The following is a 12,161-nucleotide window of genomic DNA, read 5'->3' as shown; positions in this document are numbered from 1 at the left end:
GCGAACAAGCTTAGCTTGAAAACTAAATGCTACCTTCCCTCAGTGTCCACCAAGGAATGAATGTGTCCAGGACCTCACAGAAAGCAAAATCTTTAGATGTTTAGTCCCTTAGGTAAAAGGGCATAGAATTTGCTTATGATCTGAGCGTATCATCCCTTATATACTGAATCATCTCTAGATGTGAAGCTATGTCAACTGTATTACTATACTGTACTGTTTGGAGAATGGCAATAAGACAAAAGGCCTGTGACTGTTCAATACGGATGTGTGTTTTTTCTAGTATTTTCCATCTGCGACTGGGTAAATAAACAGCTGTTAAGACCTGTGGGCATACAGACATGACACTGATACCAAAGCCAAAAATGTCTAGATAATGAAGAAAGAAAGAAAGACAGAAAGACAGAAAGAAAGAAAGAAAGAAAGAAAGAAAGAAAGAAAGAGAAGAAAGAAAGAAAGAAAGAAAGAAAGAAAGAAAGAAAGAAAGAAAGAAAGAAAGAAAGAAAGAAAGAAAGAAAAAAAAGAAAGAAAGAAAAAAAAAGCCTCCCTAGAAATTCAGAGCAGCATACTTCGTGCAGGGCTGGCTGTCAGGGACTTCCACTTTGCCAAGCCCTTCATGCTCATCATCATTGACCAGCCCTGGCAACCTGGGAGTTCCCACTCTTGGAAAATCTGGCAAGCTTCTTGCCTAAACGTATAGCTTCCCTAATAAAAGACCTTCACTTGATAAAGGCCAAACCTCCGTTGAGGGCAATTGTCGTTTGAAGCCTGTGGTTTCTGCTCCTGGGCCCTGGACAGTCAGTGCCCTTCCAGAGATGGAGATGATGTTATAACATGGCTTAGACACTGAAGCGCTTAGGAAGGAGGAGGACAAACACCAATGTCAAAAATGCTCCCCAAAGTCATGGGAAGTTTTTAATTTGAAGCTAACCACTATGACCTTTGTACCCCCAGGATCACATTACAAGGGCTAATTCACAAGCCACTCTGAGTCCCAGGTGCTTCACCTATAATACAGATTTTAATGATAGTATTTGGGCCGTGTAGCTCACGGATTCTTGGAAAGTCAAATGAGATTACTGTGTATCTAAATACTTCAGAACTAAATTTGTGACAAATTCAAGAACATTGTAACACTTCCAATCTCTGAAGAGTTCCAGAGGAAGCTGGTTTTGGCCGGATTGGGTAGGTAGAACACAACTGTTCCAACAGTAGAATAGTAGGGAGAATTCCAGCAGAGGAAATTAATTCAGGCCACTGCTTCGTGGGTCCACTATCCATCTGAGACAAAAGATAATGTCGTGGACACCAAAACTCGAGGTGTGGAGGAAGGAAGGAGATAAAACCTGGCCATTGCTTTAACTGGTGAAAGCATCTCCAGTTGAAATTCTACTACTGGCTTTATTGGGTTTTGCTGTTGTCCTTGTGATGTTGTGTGTGTATGTGTGTGTCCGTTTTTATTTAACATCTTTGAAAGCACAGGTGTAAAATATTCAGGGTTTTCATTTGAGCAGGGAAGTTGGTAATACATCTTTTTTTTTTTTTTTTTACTTTAAATGAGGTCCAGGAGATAACTACATTTTCACAGCTCTGTACAGCAAGTCTGTAATGAATTTTAGAAGGACTCTGTGTGGTTCAAATGGTTCTCAACTCCGTAGTTCCGTCTCCCACAAATGGGCCACCTCTACAGTTTCCAGAACAGGCACTTAAGAGTTTTCTCCACCTGGTGAGGACTCAGCGGGGACTCAGACTTGTTCCACAATTAGCAGGGTCATGGCCACTGAAAGCATTTGCTTGACAGTTTCGCAGTGATGTGTAATCGTGTGTGCTGCAGAAGAGACCATAGGCAGAGCCAACAGCAGAGCCGGGTCAAATGCAAACGACTACTCCACCTCACAAAAATGGATCTAAGAATCCAGAGCAAAGGCAAATAATGTCAACTGCACAGGAGCCCACACTTAAAACAACTCTTGGGTATCACCCACAGTAATTATGTGATCTCCAAGGCTAGTGGCCTTTCATGAAAGCACTTGGCGGGGCCTCTGTGGGGAGGGGGGGGGAATGTCTGTGTCACAGAGTCAATTGTGAAACAAAAGGTTTTTGTTTTTAATTACACCTGCACTGAATATATACAAAGTTTTTCTTTTCATGGTGTTTGCATCGTCCTGGGCATTATAAAATATCTGAAGATGTTTTCAGGATACCCGTGATGTTCGAGGATTATTTGCAATGCTGTGCCATGTCCTGTAAGGGGCTAGTGTACCCATGGGAGTGCTAGAGTCAGTCTCCTACAGATGGTGGTCCCAGTTCTGGCCTCCTGTGTATGGCATCCAACTCTGATGGCCATTCCTTTACCTCAAAGCGCCTTGATTCCTTGATGCCTCCAATGCAGCATCCCAGCCCAGCACATCACCTATCACTCTCACCTCTCTCATCTCTTTCCTGGACTTGATAGTCTAAGTCTCTTGGGTTCTCTTCAGAGCATCTTTTGCTATCCACACTCCCTTGGTGGATCTGAGCTCAGGTGGCTATCTGGCCACTTGTAAGAAAGCAAAAGTTCCCAACCAGCTCAGTCTTGAGGATTAAATCCACACTTTCACCCTTCTGTTCCGTATTTACATTTCTCTTCCACAATAACCCACGACCAAAATGGAACCCACAACTGTCCCACAGAAAATAAGCTCTCTTTCCTAGTTTGTCAAGTTTTATTATCCATCTCTTCTCATCACAAGCCATTCTTCTACTCTGCCTACAAGTTTTCAGGTCCCAAGAATGGATGGAGAATCGCTCATATGCTCTATTTCCTTCATATTCTCCATCATGCAAAGATTCTGCAGTAAACGCCCAAGTGTGATCTCTTGGAAAAAACATTCTCTGCAACAAAATCAGATGGTTCTTCTTGTCATGTGTATGTCGAAATCCTGTTCAAATGCACTCCCAATTTAGAGTCCAGATCTTAATCCTCAGTATCTAAAGTTCTTCATAATCCATTCTTATCTCTGCTGACAGCCAAGGTCACAATGCTCAGCAGAATTTAGAGCCCTGGATGTTCTCAACTTGCCTTGAGCTTCTCCCTTCACCTAAAAGGCTCTTTTGCTGACCCCTCGCCTATCTCTATCTGCTAAGGTTATACCTTTCTTCAACTGCTAGCGCAAACTACTTCCACGAGGAAACTTATTCTCACTCCTCTTATCAAAAAATGCCAGCCAGTCCTGGGGCTAATAACACAGCAGCAAAGGCACTTACTGCCCTTCTAGAGGACCCGAGTTCAGTTTCCATCTCTCAAGTTTGGGTGTCTCAATCAATAACCACCTGTAACTCCAGCTCCAGGGGATCTGATGCTTTCTTTCAGCCTCTATGGGTACCTGCACACACAGGGCATATACTCATTTATATATATATATATATATATATATATATATATATATATATATATGTGTGTGTGTGTGTGTATATGTATATAATAAAAATGTATTTATTTAATATATAAATAAAAACTAAATAAATATATATATAAATAAAATTAAAAATATATGTCTGTACTCTTGCTGGGCACTGTGATTCACATCTGTAACCCAGTACTTGGGAGTCTCAGGCAAGAGAACTTATAAATTTGAAGGCAGCTGAAAATACAGACTAATAACCTCGTTTCAAAAAATTTTTTTTCTAAAAAGAGCATAAAACAAAACAAAACAAAAGCCTATGCTCAAAAGCATCTTGCACATACTTGGAGCTTTTGCCATGGTCTGTGACCATGAGGCACTCATTTTATCTTCTCTTTTACATCGCTTACTTTGGAAAAGGAGATGCCAAGTTTTATGGTTTGCTGAAAAGAACATAAGCTCTGAAACCAAAGCAATCAGGCTGTGTTTTTACTGCACTGACCAAATAACCAAACCTCCTGATTTTAATTCCCTTATCTGCAAAACGATCCTATAGGAATTCTTGCCAATTAACTACTTTACTTCAAATGAGGCCAAATGAGGCCCACCACATAATTTTATAAATAAAGCTTTATTGAAAGACGGCTCTGCTCTTTCATTCGTGTCCTGCTCCCTCCCAGTCCTTTTTAACTGTTTTCTGTTCTCCTGGCTCCCCTTCTTCTGCAACCCCCCACCTTTCCCCTCACCTCCTCCTCAGCCTTCAGCTCTTAGATATCATTTAATTTGCTTACTCATCAATACAGGCAGGAGACCCTGAGCCTGAGTCTCAGAACTTGCATCTTAAAAGCCAGGTGTGGTAGCCCATACTTCTAATTAATCCCAGCACTGGTGATGAAAGAGGTGGCTAGATCCCATGGGACCTTTGGCCAGCCAGCATACCCTACTTGGCTGAGGTCCAGGCCAGTGCTGTCTTAGAAATCAAGTGGATAGTGCCTGAAGGACGAGACCTAAAGTTGACCTCTGGCCTCCATACATGCACATATAAATGTACATGTGCACACACATAGGCACATGAATACATACACACACACACACACACACACACACACATTTTTTTTAAACAGTCACAATCCTTGTCTTACAAAGCACAGTCTTACAGGGACATCACATCAATAATACCAAAGATGATGACCTCCCAATAATAACCCAAGGTCCCAAACCCAACCTGACTAAGGATCCCACTCCTAGAATCCCATAGGCAACACCCGTAACCCACCAACTCCACGCACTGTTGGCCACGGGACTCTCCCAAGTACAGAGCTGCCCGCTCCCTGAAGGCAGGCCAGAGTCTTACCTCACCTTTTATTTATTGCTGAGGCCTCAGGACGGATCTGGCACACAGATGTGCTTAATAAATCCCCACGGAAAATGAAGACCTGTCAGCAAATACGAGCTGAATGCATCAGCATTGCTCAGGGGTGACCTTGGAGGGGAATCGGTGGGCAGGGAGGGGATGGTTACTGGGGACTAGGTCCTGCCATTTTCCTCCCTCATCTCTGCCAGTGCCCCAGGCCACAGCCCCTTGGTGAGAGCCCCACCTTACTGCCTGGATTTCGTGTTAAGCAGCCCTTCTTGCCCACGGGATAAATACCTGTGTGCTCATCAGTATCACTAATTAGAGAGACCCCTGGTGACTCTGAAGGCCCCCCGGGGAGGCCAGTCACCAAGTTGCATCCTTGGTCGCTGGAACCTAAACAACAGGGAAGGCGGGTAGCATAGGGGACTTTTCAGCCAGAAGAGGCCCAGGAGCCCAGCCAAGCTTCATCCCGGGAGCTTTGCTGCAAATTCCCCACTAGGCCAGGCCCGCATCTGTGTGTGTGTAAACCGGTGCCTCATCCCTTAATGAGTGCAATGCTCTGGGGGGTGGGAGTGGGAGTGGGGGTGGGAGGAGCAAGGAAAACGGAGCGGTTAAGTAGACAGCTTTTTTTTTTTTTTTTTTTATGAAATAGATACAGCACTCTGGCTAAATGGTGACAATACAAGTGGGCATTTACGGGGCGCCTGCTCAGCATCAGGATCTCATCTCCTGACGCGCATGAAATCACCCCTTTCTCTCAGCACCCCTCCGAGGTGAGTGCCACCACTATCTCCATTTATAGACTAGGAACCAGAGACCTGGGGAGACTGAGGAGCCTGCCTGTGGCTGTGCCCCAGCCAGTAAGTAATGCTGCAGTATGGAAGCCCAGCAGAACCTTAGCCCACGGCAGGAAGCTCTCCACCTAGTCCTCCAAGGAGCGGCCAGCACCCCCCTCCACCCTGCCAGAGTTCCAGGTTCCTGTGTCCATGCTCCTGAGGATATGACGCCAGAGAGCACCAAGGCCCTGGCCTGTGGAGAGGCAGCCCTTCCCTTGGGCTGGTCACTGCTTGCAGCAACCAGGGCCTGGTGCCAGCTCTTCCTTGCTTTCCAGATCACTGCAGAAATCCAGGAGACGCCGCTGTTTTTAGTTGGGGCTGAGGAAAAAAAAACAAAATGGGATCCTGGAGGGACATGGTAAGAACCAGGAAGGCTGTGTTTTGTGTGGCGGTGCCTGGTTTCTGGTTGTCTGAGAGAGCAGCAGGCATCTGCAGCACAGGTCCCAAGGAAGGTGCTTGGGTAACCCCTGGTATCAGACATCCCCCCCTCAGCCTCTGAATCCACACGGTGTCATCTGAAACGGTCTTCTTGGTGGCCATAAGGAAGGCCAGTTCACCAGGTGCATGTTAGTTCCCTGCGGCTACACACTGAGGGGATTAAACAGTTGAAGTTAGTCTGAGGTTAAGCTGCTGTTGGGACTATGCTTCCCCTCACAGGAACAAGGGGTCTGCACCAGGCCTCGGTTCTAGCAGAGCAGATCCTGTGGTAGCATCACTCCAGCCTTCACGTGGCATCTTCTCTGGACACACCTGAGCCCTTGCTGATGAGGACACCAAGCAGAGTGAGGTAGGGGCCCACCCAACTCCAGTACCTCACACACACACCAGGTAGTAACATCCACAACAATCATGTCTTCAAATACAGTCACACTGGGAGGTCCTGGAGTCCGGGTGTCTGTCAGCGTATGAATTGGGGGAGCCTGAGAGTAACCCCAGAACTATAACAAGACTAGAAACAGTGCCAGACCCAGAGTCAGGACAGATAGAAGCATGCCATCCTTCGTTTAATCTCGGAAGACTGCTAGATGAGAGGGGACCGTGCAAATTCCTACAGGGAGTAAAGAGGAGCCCACCTTCAAGAGTGTTCTAACGCCCCTGGGGGAAGGGGGGGAAGGAAGATAACTGTGTAAAAACTATCCCACAGATAGGCAGCCCACATGTGAAATCCAAACAAATTATCAAGAATCAGAGAGACAGAGAGATCCTGCTTGCCTGTCAAAATCAGGAATGGAGTCTCAGTCCTTGACCACAGTGTTGGGGTAGGCCCAGAATTCTGACCAGTGGAGACTGGGCGTGGGGCCAGGCAACTGGGACAGTCTAAAAGCACAGAAGTGGTGAACAACAGAGGGAAAAGGAACGGCACACGCTGCGCTTGGGTTGAGGGGTTTCCCAGAGACGAGGGAGGTCACAGGAGAGAAGGTGAAACCCTAGTAAAGTTATGTTCGGTTTAGTTCACAGAGCCCTTAACTGCCAGCATAAGGAGTTTAGATACAAACTAAGCAACTGAGAGTCGTTCCGATGGAAAATAAAAATAGTTCTTCTGGACAGAAATAAATAAATAAATAAATAAATAAATAAAACTCACAACCTTAGTTTTACACCCCAAGCCAACGCAGAGACAAGAACACACTTCGGCAGTTAACCCTCAGACCTCCACACATGCATGTCCCCACGCAGAGACACCATTAATAAATAAATAAATAAAATGAAAATACCTTCTCAAATACAGGGCTGGAAAGATGGCTCAGTGGTTAACAGTGCTCTGGCTGCTCTCCTAGAAGATCTGGGTTCAGTTCCCAGCACCCACATGGCAGCTCACAACCATGTGCAACTCCAGTTGCAAGGGATCAGACGCTCTCTTCCGGCCTCCTCAGCCACCAGGCACACACACGGTGTGTAAACATTCAGGCAGGGCAAAACGCCCATACACATAAAATAAAACAGAATTATATATATTTCTATCAGGGTATCTAAGATGCCCTCTGTCCTCAAGAGAAGTCCAAGATACGATATGTTGGGGCAATGACCTTTAGGGTTCTTAGAATCCCATCCCTGATCCTTGCATGTGTATGAGTTTCGATATCTTGGTCAGACTCATTGAGGCCCATTGAGGCTGCTGCTGCCTGACATCCTAGTAACTTGAACTCCAGCTTGGACCATCAAGATTGGCCCCTACAATACCCGCAAGTTTGTTCTGTAACAAGCCTGTAGGATTCAGACAGTAGGACAAGGTCCAGCGTCACTGTTTGCAGCTGGAGGGCCCAGATCAAGAGACTTCTTAGTGTCTTAACAGCATCATGTATAAAATATGGATGACAGGGATACCTGCAACAGAAGAACACTATGAAGACCAAATTCAATAACATCATGGCTGGGACACAGTAGGTGATCGGTAGATAATACCTTAATTCCACTCATAATTAGTATAAAATTATGGGTTTGCCATCCATTAATTTATCCCGACTCCTCCAAACACACTGAATAATGACTTACGTCTCAAAGCCAATCTCTAAAGAAATATTTTGTCAAGATGTGAGCTGCTCATGGCAGCTAAGATGTGTTGCCATGGCCACAGCAAGGCAGGCATTCCAATTAAAGAACATGAATTCCAGTGATTTAAGAGAGACACAAAAGGACAAGCATCACAACATAATTAAGCTTTCTCTTATAGTTTGGGGATCCTTTCTTTCTTTCTTTCTTTCTTTTACTTTCTTCCTTTCTTTCCTTTTTTTTTTTTTTTTCTTTGTCTCCAAGTGTCTAACAAGTACAGTTAAAACCAAATATTTGGGGCTGGGCAGATACTGTAGTCGGTAGAGTCCTTGCCTAGCATGAAGCCCTAGGATATTTCCACGCCACATGGTATGGTGCCACAGCACATGCCTGTAATCCCAGAGAAGGGGGTTCAAGGTCATCCATGCCTACCTAGCAAGTTGAAGGTCAGACAAACAACCATAAACTTTTGTGTTTGATTTTGTGTGGTTGTAATAGCAATTCTTTGTGTGGGGGTGGAGACACGGGGGGGGGAGGGCATTTCCATAATAAGCAATGTGAATTTAGCTCACACACCCTTATATGAAAGTTTCCATACAATCAATGGATAAGATAGAATGTTCCTCTTATAGAATGGGGGTGGGGGAGGGAACTCTGAATGAGACCTTCCTCCCAGCAGTAAAGATGAAAGAGCATGCGTACCATAAAGGTTCACCTGCATGTGTAAGGTTGGAAAGTGTCTTTATAGGTAAGGGTGGAAGAACACAGCCCTGCTATACAATATCAGAAAACAAAACAAAACAAAAGACGAGATTTGGCTCTACCTCCCTCAGCCTAGCAAGACACAGCAAAGCCTTGTAATACACTTGTTATTCTAGGAATGGATCCTAAGGGGGGGGAGGGGGAAGACAACAAAAGCATAAAGATAAAATGGACTTGTGGACTTGGCTTCCAAAACAAATTTGAATTTTGACTTCCAGCCAACTCAGTTTAGGAAATTACCTACCCATTTCTGATCGTGGTTTCTGCATCTTTAACCTAAATAGAGTGGAACCTACACCTCAGCATCCTGGGCAGGAATGGAGGAAAGAATAAACCAAACCAACCAGGCAGTTTGTATCAAGCAGAGAGGGAGGCCTCCCTCAAGCACAAGTTATCACTCTGCCTGTCTAGGTAACAGTGATAAACTGGTAAAATAGACTATTCAGCCATTAAAAATGATACCCTAGAGAAGCAGAAGTAAACTCCAGCCCAGCTCATAGGCTAATCTTGGCCAGTCGCCTGTTTTTATAAAGTTTTATTGGCATGTAGGCACGCCCACTAATTTACATACCATCTGTGGCTGCTCTCTCATTCCTTTCACAAAGTCTAAAATAGCTACTATCTGGACCTTTACAGAAACGTTTCCAGTCTGTGTTCTAGAATACTACTGAAAGCAGTGGAAATGTTTTCAATCTATTAAGTGGCATTCCCAACATGAAGTACAGTCTCTAGTTTGGGTTAAATCACTAATGTACAGAAGTTACTGCGTTCTGAGCGCAACTATACATTTTATGACCTTCTCTGTATTTGTCTATAATTACTGAATTTTCTGAAGTATTAAGGATGAAATGGTTATGTAATAAAATTAATTTAAAGAGAGTGTCTAAGAAGAAAAGACCCAACAGACAACACTTTCATGGGAAAGCAAAAGGAAGGGTAGTTTTTCAATTGATGAGAAAAATACAGACCGACATTATCTACGTTTTTCTCTTCCCCTCTGTCTGTGAGAATAGACAGACAGATAGAGAACACGAAAGATGAAAACGGAAGAATGAAAGCACGTACAGGGATGGCGTATGTGATGGCACACCTGTTCATAACGTGGAGAGCAGCCAAGCTCAGTAACTCCTGCCAGGTTTAGAGGGGCCAGCCAAACTTCGAACCTCCAAACCACAATATGCACCCAATATAGGAAGAAATCATTTTGGAAAAAAAAATCACCCGATAAAGGTAACTAAAGATGTGTAAAGAATGGATGACTGATCAACAGCCTGCATTCATTTATGGTCAAGTTGGAGCCAAGCACATACAATAGCCTGGTGTGACAAAATGCAACGTATACCCTCATGGACCACATAACAATGATCTATTTGACAGGCCATGTAGACAGCTGTGGTCTCAGATTATGACGCAGCTGAAAATCCCTGTCCACAGATGGGCATAACCATTGTAAAGGTGGCACAAAGACACAAGCCTACTGCTTTGCCAGTCATGAAAGCAGCACACACGCAACTACGCCCAGCTCATGCCGCACCAGGAGAATAAGTGATGCTATACTCAATAGGAAGGATGAGTGAGGTGACAGAACTCACTCCACTGTACCTTGGTATACTCCTACTTAGTAAAATCAGAATCAGGCATGGCGGACCATACCCACAATCGGAGCACTAGTGAGGCCAAGGGAAGAAGAAACTGGTGAGTTTGAAGGGAGGAAGAAATTGCTAAGTTTGAGGCCAACTGGGCCATGTACGTACCACTCAAGCTTTGTATGCACTCTGTGATGTTCACATGAACAACAAAATTGCCCAGCTTCCATTTTTCAAAATACATGTCACTAAAAGATACACAAAACTATACAGGAGTGTGGATGAAGTCATATAAACAGAATAGGAATATTCCCATGGGCCGAGGGGTGAAGGGAGACTCTTATCAAGAGGAATCGGGTGGTTTTTCATCAGATGCCGTGTGGATGTTGGTCCATCAGTCACTGAGCCCCAGGCATCTGCTCTACCTGGACAGCAGTGGGTAGTGAGTGAGGATTCAGGCATATGCCTTTCAGACAGTGCCGGGCATTCAGGGTTGGGGGTGGGGAAGCTAGCAATTTGTAGATCTCTAAACCTGCACTCAGAGAAGAGGAAAGAGCAAATGGAAGAGTGTGAGGCCAAGGACACACTGGGCAGGCCAAGGGCATTACTGCAGAGACTGTGACAAAAATCAAGACAGCACTGGTTAACTGCACCTGAGAATAATCCCGTGCAGTACTAAAGATGGCTTTCAAAGAGCTCAATAAACAGGTCTGCAGCTGCCAGTGGCTCTAATGAATGACATGTTCCTATGACCCACAGAACACAAACTCTCCTACACGATGCAGCCGAACAAGTTCTCTGTACATTCCATCCTTCCTCAGTCGGAGCCACGTGGCCAGGAGAGCCAGGAATGGGAATCCGCTTTGTTTTGCTTCGCTAATTTATTTGGGGCTGAGACTCAAGCAACAGATGTGCTGATTGATGTGGGAGAGCCAGGGTTCTGGGGGACACTGAGCTCTGTACAGAAATGGCTGTAAAGGGATGGTCCCTGATTCCAATGGCATGACATTGGCCTTGCCAGTCGCTAACAACCACCACTGAGGAGGCACTTCACTGCCATTATGCAGAGTCCACCGTAAGGTGAGTTTCAGTGGCACAGTTCTGTGGTGGCTGGTGGCCTGGCTCTGCTTCACGAAGAAGCTGTGGGAACTAGTCCACAAAATAGAAGCTTGGGTCAGGAAGTCTGACCGTGCCACTAAAAAGCTGAATGACTCTAGCTAAGTCTCGTCCTCTCTCTGAGACCTTGGCTGTTGCCCAGGCGAAAGCAGATAACATCTCCCCTTTGTATTCTACTTCACTTTCATGGACACAGGACAGTTGTCCCTCGGTACCTAAAAGGGATTTTTTTTTCCTGGTCCCTATCAAAAAGAAAAATCCTGGAGGCTCAAGTCTGTTATGTAAAACAGGATTATGTTTGTATATAACCTACACACATCCTGCCATATACTTTAAATCATCTCTATATTGCTTCTAATATCCGATACAATGTAAATGCCACACAAAAAGAATTTTCACTATTTTACTGAATCTTTCTGTGCTGAGGTTGGCTGAGCCCGTGGATAAGGAATTACAGATGGGCGGGAGGAGAGGGCAACTCTCTGAAGGGTATGAAGTGCTAGAAGCAACTATCTAACAGACCTCAGGATTGTCACCAGACAGCGGAACACACAGAACGTCTTGCTTACGAGGTGTTGACACCCTGCGATGTCTGAAATAAGAACAGGGGTGAGCCACTCCCCAGATGGCTGTC

General features: G+C 45.0%; 1 protein-coding gene across 17 annotated transcripts in view; it reads right to left on the bottom strand.

The window, feature by feature from the left end:
• The window catches only part of Rgs6 (regulator of G protein signaling 6), a 509,370-nt gene that overhangs the window by 454,001 nt on the left and 43,208 nt on the right, over positions 1–12,161 (bottom strand). The gene's annotated exons all lie outside the window — the stretch shown is intronic.

The sequence above is a fragment of the Meriones unguiculatus genome, chromosome 7 (assembly GCF_030254825.1).
Source record: "Meriones unguiculatus strain TT.TT164.6M chromosome 7, Bangor_MerUng_6.1, whole genome shotgun sequence".
NCBI lineage: Eukaryota > Metazoa > Chordata > Mammalia > Rodentia > Muridae > Meriones > Meriones unguiculatus.
The sequence above is the reverse complement of the archived record's forward strand: the minus strand, read 5'-3'. Positions and strand labels throughout refer to the sequence as shown.